The 9,545-nt window shown below is 33.6% G+C and overlaps 3 long non-coding RNA genes across 7 annotated transcripts; 1 reads left to right on the forward strand and 2 right to left on the reverse strand.

Moving 5' to 3' along the window:
* Positions 1–525: 525 nt before the first annotated feature.
* On the reverse strand, positions 526–4,643 carry LOC26529767. Of its 5 annotated transcripts, none has more exons than XR_006954145.1 (3): positions 4,556–4,643; positions 2,644–2,829; positions 526–911 (listed from the first exon to the last, which is right to left on the reverse strand). It is a non-coding gene; the product is annotated as an uncharacterized LOC26529767 (long non-coding RNA). The 5 variants fall into 5 exon arrangements; XR_002724109.2 differs by having other exon boundaries at positions 2,644–2,834; XR_006954144.1 differs by lacking the exon at positions 4,556–4,643 and adding an exon at positions 2,899–3,006.
* Positions 4,644–5,907: 1,264 nt separating this feature from the next.
* On the reverse strand, positions 5,908–6,614 carry LOC26530092. The gene is made up of 4 exons (XR_001450561.3): positions 6,551–6,614; positions 6,351–6,490; positions 6,211–6,291; positions 5,908–6,142 (listed from the first exon to the last, which is right to left on the reverse strand). It is a non-coding gene; the product is annotated as an uncharacterized LOC26530092 (long non-coding RNA).
* Positions 6,615–7,000: 386 nt separating this feature from the next.
* On the forward strand, positions 7,001–7,638 carry LOC26528959. Its single transcript, XR_001450562.3, has 3 exons — positions 7,001–7,128; positions 7,192–7,414; positions 7,474–7,638. It is a non-coding gene; the product is annotated as an uncharacterized LOC26528959 (long non-coding RNA).
* The last annotated feature ends 1,907 nt before the right edge of the window (positions 7,639–9,545 follow it).

The following is a 9,545-nucleotide window of genomic DNA, read 5'->3' on the forward strand; positions in this document are numbered from 1 at the left end:
AATTCGTGCATGTAAGCAGTTTATTAGCTTGAAATTAAAGCTTACTACTTTTATGCTTATAGCTTTGAATTTTTGTGGCCGATTGCCGTTAACCTTTTTTAAATACTAAGATATTAAATATCCGTTTCATTTAAAGAACGAATCGCAATACATGATCCATAATAAAAGAAAGTTGTAAACATTTTTCAAGTATGATTTATTTTAAAAGTACGTGTCTTGCACTGAGCCTAAAGGGTTCAAATTCGGGGATCCGATCCGATAGCTATTAGAAACCTTTTATGAAACCGATTATACTTTACTCTCCCTTATGTACTTCGACACCAATATTTTGATGTTTGCGTATATAAATGTTTTAAATAAGACCGGGTATGTTTTAAATAAGTAAGGGTATAATATACTAAGGCATGGTACGGGCACACTCTGGAAATCTAGGCATAAAGACCGCATGTGCAATTAATTGAAAACAAAAATTAAAATTCGAAAATATGAAGACAATCCCAAGGGATTACTGAAAATAATAGAGAGTTTACAGTATAATTAAAATTTATTCTTTTATTGCATAGGCTTAATAACTCCACGTATAAGTCGATATATGTATGTTGAATCCTTTCTTACAAATTATGACAAAGGTTAAGGCACTGCTCCATCTCCATTAGTTGATCTCCTTTGTCAATCCGGTTATGTAAATGATCGTGGAATTGGTAGCAAGACTTTTGTTGGGCTTAAAGTGATGTGTATGTGCCTATGCTCCAATTTCAGCATCCATTGCAACCGCTATGGCCAATACCGCAGGGATAACAGCAACAGGAGTGCAGCATGGTCCACAGCAGGGGTAACAGCAGGGTTCATAGCGGCATGGCGAACAGCAGGGACTGCAGCAAGTACAGCAAGGATAGCAGCAGCACATCTTTCTGAGGTTCCAGAAAGAAAAACTCACTTCAATTAACCGTCTTACCTATCAATAGAAAATACTTACCCGAGGGCAGAAATTTTGGCATAGGCACGGTGTGTAACGGCAGTTTCTTATGGACTATTTAGTGTGAGGAAACAGGGGCTGCGGCAACTATGGCTAGTAGGCATGGGAACAACGGATAGTAGTGGCATCTTTTCTGAGTTTACAAAAAAAATTACTTTTATTTACCTTCTTACCCATCAATAAAAAATACTTACCCAAAAGCAGCAATCTTGGATTTGTGTTGGATCTGTTTCTTATGGACTACTTATTGCACTTTTACCTCTTTTAGTTTTCTTAAACATAATTCGGAAAAACTAAATTACTACAATCTACTATTTACATTTTTATTTTTTTTTTTTTTTTTTGTTTTTTTTATAAAAACTTGTGTTGACTCTGTGAGAGTCGTAAATGTACTGATGAATTCTGAAACATTTGCTCACATCATTACAATGATAAAGGAGAAGTTCAGGTTCATGGATTGCTTTGATGCCTGTTCAAAATTTCAAGTTTTTAATGACAGTTGAGGTAGCATCAAGGATTGCTTTGACGCCCTATACAAAAATTAATTTGATTTGTTTTTTATCTTTGTCATAGCCAACTTGATTGCTTAATATCGTTACTAAATTATACGGAACAAAAAGTTTAAAATTAAATTTTAATATTTAAAATAAAATTTAAAAAAGCAAACTACTTTGTACCGAAATGTTAAACCAATTCGTGCATGTAAGCAGTTTATTAGCTTGAAATTAAAGCTTACTACTTTTATGCTTATAGCTTTGAATTTTTGTGGCCGATTGCCGTTAACCTTTTTTAAATACTAAGATATTAAATATCCGTTTCATTTAAAGAACGAATCGCAATACATGATCCATAATAAAAGAAAGTTGTAAACATTTTTCAAGTATATGATTTATTTTAAAAGTACGTGTCTTGCACTGAGCCTAAAGGGTTCAAATTCGGGGATCCGATCCGATAGCTATTAGAAACCTTTTATGAAACCGATTATACTTTACTCTCCCTTATGTACTTCGACACCAATATTTTGATGTTTGCGTATATAAATGTTTTAAATAAGCCCGTTCACACTAAAAGGGTATAATATACTAAGGCATGGTACGGGCACACTCTCTGGAAATATGGGCATTAAGACCGCATGTGCAATTAATTGAAAACAAAAATAAAAATTCGAAAATATGAAGACAATCCCAAGGTATTACTGAAAATAATAGAGAGTTTATAGTATAATTAAAATTTATTCTTTTATTGCATAGGTTTAATAACTCCACGTATAAGTCGATATATGTTAAATCCTTTCTCAGAAATTATGAAAGGTTAAGGCACTGCTCCATCTCCATTAGTTAATCTCCTTTGTCAATCCGGTTATGTAAATGATCGTGGAATTGGTAGCAAGACTTTTGTTGGGCTTAAAGTGATGTGTATGTGCCTATGTTCCAATTTCAGCATCCATTGCAACCGCTACAGCCAATACCGCAGGGATAACAGCAACAGGGACTCCAAGGAGTGCAGCATGGTCGACAGCAGGGGTAACAGCAGGGTTCATAGCAGCATGGCGAGCAGCAGGGGCTGCAGAAAGAACAGCAAGGATAACAGCAGCATATCTTTCTGAGGTTCCAAAAAGAAAAACTCACTTCAATTAACCGTCTTACCCATCAATAGAAAATACTTACCCAAAGGCAGAAATTTAGGCATAGGCACGGTGTGTAACGGCAGTTTCTTATGGAATACTTAGTGTGAGGAAACAGGGGCTGCGGCAACTATGGCTAGTAGGTACGGTGTGTAAGAGCAGTTTCTTATGGACTACTTAGTGTCAGGCAGACAACATGGACTGCGGGAACAATGGCTAGTTGTGCCATCTTTTCTGAGTTTACAAAAAAAAAAATTATTTTTATTATCCTTCTTACCCATAAATAAAATATACTTACCCAAAAGCAGCAATCTTGGATCTGTGTTGAATCTATTTCTTATGGACTACTTATTGCACTTTTACCTTTTTTAGTTTTTTTAAACATAATTCGGAAAAACTAAATTACTACAATCTACTATTTACATTTTTATTTTTTTTTATTTTTTGTTTTTTTATAAAAACTTGTGTAGACTTTGTGAGAGTCGTAAATGTACTGATGAATTCTGAAATATTTGCTCACATCATTACAATGGAGAGAGAAGTTCAGGTTCATGGATTGCTTTGATGCCTGTTCAAAATTTCAAGTTTTTAATGACAGTTGAGGTAGCATCAAGGATTGCCTTGACGCCCTATACAAAAATTAATTTGATTTGTTTTTTATCTTTGTCATAGCCAACTTGATTGCTTAATATCGTTACTAAATTATACGGAACAAAAAGTTTAAAATTAAATTTTAATATTTAAAATAAAATTTAATAACATTCATTAACAAAAGCAAACTACTTTGTACCGAAATGTTAAACCAATTCGTGGATGTAAGCAATTCATTAGCTTGAAATTAAAACCTACTACTTTTATGCTTATAGCTTTGAATTTTTGTGGCCGATTGCCGTTAAACTTTTTTAAATACTAAGATATTAAATATCCGTTTCATTTAAAGAACGAATCGCAATACATGATTCATAATAAAAGAAAGTTGTAAACATTTTTCAAGTATATGATTTATTTTAAAAGTACGTGTCTTGCACCGAGCCTAAAGGATTTAAATTCGGGGATCCGATCCGATAGCTATTAGAAACCTTTTATGAAACCGATTATACTTTACACTCCCTTATGTACTTCGACACCAATATTTTGATGTTTGCGTATATAAATATTTTAAATAAGCCCGGTCACACTAAAAGGGTATAATATACTAAAGCATGGTACGGGCACACTCTCTGGAAATATAGGCATTAAGACCGCATGTGCAATTAATTGAAAACAAAAATAAAAATTCGAAAATATGAAGACAATCCCAAGGTATTACTGAAAATAATAGAGAGTTTATAGTATAATTAAAATTTATTCTTTTATTGCATAGGTTTAATAACTCCACGTATAAGTCGATATATGTTAAATCCTTTCTCAGAAATTATGAAAGGTTAAGGCACTGCTCCATCTCCATTAGTTAATCTCCTTTGTCAATCCGGTTATGTAAATGATCGTGGAATTGGTAGCAAGACTTTTGTTGGGCTTAAAGTGATGTGTATGTGCCTATGTTCCAATTTCAGCATCCATTGCAACCGCTACAGCCAATACCGCAGGGATAACAGCAACAGGGACTCCAAGGAGTGCAGCATGGTCGACAGCAGGGGTAACAGCAGGGTTCATAGCAGCATGGCGAGCAGCAGGGGCTGCAGAAAGAACAGCAAGGATAACAGCAGCATATCTTTCTGAGGTTCCAAAAAGAAAAACTCACTTCAATTAACCGTCTTACCCATCAATAGAAAATACTTACCCGAGGGCAGAAATTTTGGCATAAGCACAGTGTGTAACGGCGGTGTCTTATGGATTACTTAGTGTGAGGAAACAGGGGCTGCGGCAACTATGTCTAGTTGTGGCATCTTTTCTGAGTTTACAAAAAAAAAAATTACTTTTATTATCCTTCTTACCCATAAATAAAATATACTTACCCAAAAGCAGCAATCTTGGATTTGTGTTGGAACTGTTTCTTATGGACTACTTATTGCACCTTTACACTTTTTTTCTTTTTTTAAATATAATTCGGAAAAACTAAATTACTACAATCTACTATTTACATTTTTATTTTTTTTTTATTTTTTGTTTTTTTTTATAAAAATGTGTGTTGACTCTGTGAGAGTCGTAAATGTACTGATGAATTCTAAAATATTTGCTCACATCATTACAATGATAAAGGAGAAGTTCAGGTTCATGGATTGCTTTGATGCCCTGTTCAAAATTGAAAGTTTTTTTAATGACAGTTGAGTAAGCATCAAGGATTGCTTTGATGCCCTATACCAAAATGGTATATATGTATTTACTTAAGCTACTCGAGATTTCAGTGTTGAAAAGTGAAAAAATCGGCTAGATTTCAGTGTTGGCAAACGCTATTTTTTATTTGGCGCGTTGTTAGACCGCCCTGGCAGCCAAATATTTTACTCTGAATTGAAAATTAAAATTGAGGAATATTCGGCTGCTCTGCTAGCCGAATATTGTATTCTAAACTATAACTGTTCTTTAAAATCAAGAAATATGGTAAACTCAAAAATATTTTCGTTTGTTGAGAATAGTGCGAACAAAAGTTTCAAAAAGCTCGCGTATTCGAGGGTCCAAAATTTGGCATTTGGCAACACTATCTTAAAATTTGACAGCTTCTTTTAGCCGTAAATTGCTACTTTTAGCTATAATCCCGCTAAAAACATAATTTTTCTTTTGTTAATTACACAAAAACTACGAAATAAATCGCCAAGGCGAATTCTTGTGGACGATTGCCGTTAACCTTTTTTAAATACTGAGACATTAAATATCTGAATGTGAATATCGCGATACATGATCCATAAAAAATAAATTGTAAACAATATTTGTATATGATTTATTTTAGAATTCCATGTCTTGCACCGAGCCGGCATCCGTCCCTGAATTACATATGTTATGCTCATTTAAGTTATTTATTTTTCATTGCTATTAAAAACTTTTTACGGAACCAACCACTCCAACACACATTTTGAATTTACAATAAGTTTATTTCGACATATTTGCGTCTAATTAAAATTTATTCTTTTATTGCAAAGGTTGAATAATTCGATATAAGTTAAATTCTTTGTCTCACAAGTCATGACAAAGTTTAAGGCCCTTTTCCCCTTTGCCACTTATCAGTTGATCCCCTTTGCCAATGCGGCTATGCAACTGATCGTGCAATTACTTAATGATTTCGTAATAAAAAACACATGTGTAAATTACGCATTGTTGTAATATATTTTAATATAGCAATATCGTAATAGATAAAATATAAAACATGTTTTTCTTTGTTTTTCTTTCTAGCAATCCAGCGTATATTCAGTAAACAACAATTAACACTATCCAATCTTTCTGGCAAAGTCTTATAATGTATGTAATGTATGTATATAAATGTATTATTCAATGTATTATCCTCAGGCAAGGTATTTATGACTGTCGTAAGGCAAGGTATAATGGGTATATATAATCCATTTTATTTTGGCGAGTAGCCTTTTGAGTAGCAGCAGAATTATCATGCAGAGCTGAAATGCAAGAAAGCAAAGAAGAATCAATTGCATAATAGTTCATTGATAGAAGATATAAAACTTACTAGTTTCTTTAGTAAATTGTGTGGTCGAGTTGTGTCATTATCCATCCCAATTCCAATATGAGGCTAAGACTTACAAGAACACTGCAAAAAAATAAAAGTGCTTGGCACATTACCAATAATTGACTTGGGACCAAACTTACCTTAACATAAAAATATACATAATTTAGTGTATGAGTGTGAACGTTACCATGACGTTTTAGGGGAAGAACCACATTTGTATGTATAGTATTATATTGTCCCCCAGAGTGCAAGCGAATTTCGATGAACTATTTAAAAAGAGCTGTAAATCACAAGTTTTTAATGAATTTATGCACTTTTATAAATTATTTCCAAGTCTTACTCCTTAGCCATTTTATTGGAATTTGGATATTTTTGTTTTGTTTTAGTGTGTTTTTTTTTTTTTTTTTTTTACTTTTTTACATTTTTTTTTTTTTTTTACTTTTTTACATTTTTTTTTTTTTTTTATTTTTTTACAGAAAATTTGTTTTTATTTTTTTATTCCGAAACACATCCGTACTAGGTGAATGCTCACAAACTAATGAGAAAAGCTGATGCTGGAGTTACTATTGTAGACAAAAAAAAAAGTCATAGCTTACTTTGCACAAATTTATTTGTGAACCAAATTTGAATTCTATAACACTGAATATCTATCGAAAAAATAATCGATGTAGTAGCCTTTGACTGGAGCATGCTATTAAAAGTTGATCTAGTAGCCTTTGACTGGAGCATGCTAGTAAAAGTTGATCTAGTAGCCTTTGGCTGGAGCATGGTCAGTCATTTCAGTTGCTATGTAAGGTTCAACTCGATTCTAGTCAGTGTAAATCAAAATTTCAAACCTTTCGGGCTGTTGCGAGCTAAAAAAGTTTTATGTTTTTTTTAAATATATTTTTACCTTTTTCTTTCTTTTTCGAAAATCAAGTTAGTGAAAATTTGTAATTAAAAAAAAAACTATCAACACTTAAATATAAATTTTGTTTACAGGATGTGTATTCTTGCTGCCCTTCGTAGCGTTGTGTCCTTAAGGAAGTTCTGGTCCAAATGGTTTTAACGATCCTTGTTTTGGGCCAAACAATGGATTGTTTACTTCCTGGAGTGGACCGAGTGGGTCAGGCTTCTGGGCAGGAGGTGTGGCTAAACCTGCACGGCTGAAGAAGAAAAGGTGAAGGTGAAATAAATAATTTTACTGCTTTTAATTAATAGTGTGGTAAGTACATAGTTTTATTTTCAGCGTTTTTCATTTTTCCATTTGGTAATATTTTACAGGATCTGTTAACCATATACAGTTCATACGTATTGACCATGGACTGGCAGTCTGTAATCGTAACAGTCGAAGAAAGGCTTAGTGAAAAAAGTTTTATGCACACATGACAAAAAACACTGACACTTTTATAGAAAATAAATAAGGATGACCAAAACCACAAAAAAAATGTAAACAAATAGGTGTTTTTTGTTTGCCATTGGTTCAGCTCCCCTTTTTGGAATGTTTAGAAGACCTCGCTGATTGTGAATGTCGCCTACAAGGATTTGAAAGAGCATCAGATTGGTTATATCCTTGGACAATATACTAGGCAAGTAGCATGGAAGTCACATAGGATGGTCAATGGTTTTGGTAAATTAACAATCGCTTTTGTTTCCTGAATCAGAGTACGAAATCGCCTCGGCTTGGCGCAATTGCACGTATAATTATTTCTCAAGAAAATTGTAATTCACAGGGCAAAAATAATATATTGAAGTAAATCAGGGGAAAGTAGGTCTCGAAAATATGTGCATTTCCGCTAAAAAGGTCAACTAGAGTATCCAATAAAATAAACACAAAATCTTGCCGTTTTTCTTTTATATTACCTATAAGTGTAAAATTGTGATATATTTAGGGAGAAGTGGATTTAAGAAAAGATCATATGTACGCGATCTTAAGTTTGTATGCATCGTGAACCTTTCACCTTTTGTAGGTTCATATCGTTTAGAAGTTTATATACCTAAATTCGTCGTTGCACTGGATAAATGACGAGTGAGTGATGCTGCATGAGTTACCCAGAAGAGTCATTTTTACAGGACGAGGCCAATGTGAAAATAAAATACGATTTCATTGTCTCTTTAATTACTCCATTGTTTGATCTGCCGGCTATCCCGTAGGAATGCTCAAAAAGGGGTCTTGGTTTCATGTTTTTCTTTTTGGTACAGGCAAGGCCAAGGAAGGCTGGGCAGATTCGAATCCTTTAGACCATCTGTGTTCACTATGTTTCACGTGTGTTTTCTTATGACGATCGTGGATTTAATGTCTTCCACCTTTATTTCGATTTGATGTTGAGGATCTCCGGTGTTTGGTTTTTTTAAGGACGCAATTAAATCTAATAATCCTGTAGGCCTTAGCCTATAAATAGAAACCCACACTCGACGAACCAGTAGCCGGAAAAGTAAAGCGTGCATTCCATAGCTGAGAGGTAACAGGTTGCTTACCTCGTGTTCGATGCACGTTACAGGGCCAATATGGGAATATAAGTCTACAAGTAAAGATTGAAATTTCTTCTTTCAAAGTTTAAAATTGCTTTTGTAGCATTTTTGTGAAAAGAGGCCCTACAATTTTTTTTTACAATCACTAGAACACTAAAAATACTTCAAAAAAATATTAGTGTTAAATTGCAAAAAATTAGATTTTCTTTGATTTGTTTCAATTATAAAATATACTGCTTCTGACTTGCATAAACCCATTTTGTTAGGTGTTTCAATTAAAATATAAAGGCATTCAAATAATCAACTTCAACTAGTCTACATTATTACTTATGTATATGTCGACCGTAAACGATTCTTTGTTACTGATATTCTTATTAGCCTTAAAATAAACCACAAGCCTTTGGTTGGTGGGTTTGTGCTTTCTATTAAATAATAGCCAACGCCTTGTTAATGCCAACATGTGTATCTTGTTTGGCTTTTGTCTGGGTTTTGTTTTATGCTCTGTTAGGTAACACGATGCGGCTCATAAAATATGCGTTCATTACAGGTTATGATAACTCTCTTTTAAAACATGCATGGGGCAAATCCTGCGCTCCGTAAGTTCAAGCAAAATGTAAAGAATATGTGAAGGCTAAAAGATTTGTCTGAGGTCGCTAGTTTTTCATTTTTCTTGGTTGGAGCATGAGAGAAAGGTATTTTGGCTTTCCTTTGGCTTTTATTTATCGTATCCCTTACTTCGTGCACTTTAATTAAATTTCCGCTTGACTTTACTGGGGCCAATGTATTGCTTTTAAGCCTCTTAAGGCCAAGGCAACTCGTTTTCTTCAAAAAGTGTCATTAAAGTCAATAATTAAGTTAAGAAACCGCATGAATTAAAAGTGCAA

The sequence above is a fragment of the Drosophila willistoni genome (genome assembly GCF_018902025.1).
Source record: "Drosophila willistoni isolate 14030-0811.24 chromosome 2R unlocalized genomic scaffold, UCI_dwil_1.1 Seg167, whole genome shotgun sequence".
Taxonomy (NCBI): Eukaryota; Metazoa; Arthropoda; class Insecta; order Diptera; family Drosophilidae; genus Drosophila; species Drosophila willistoni.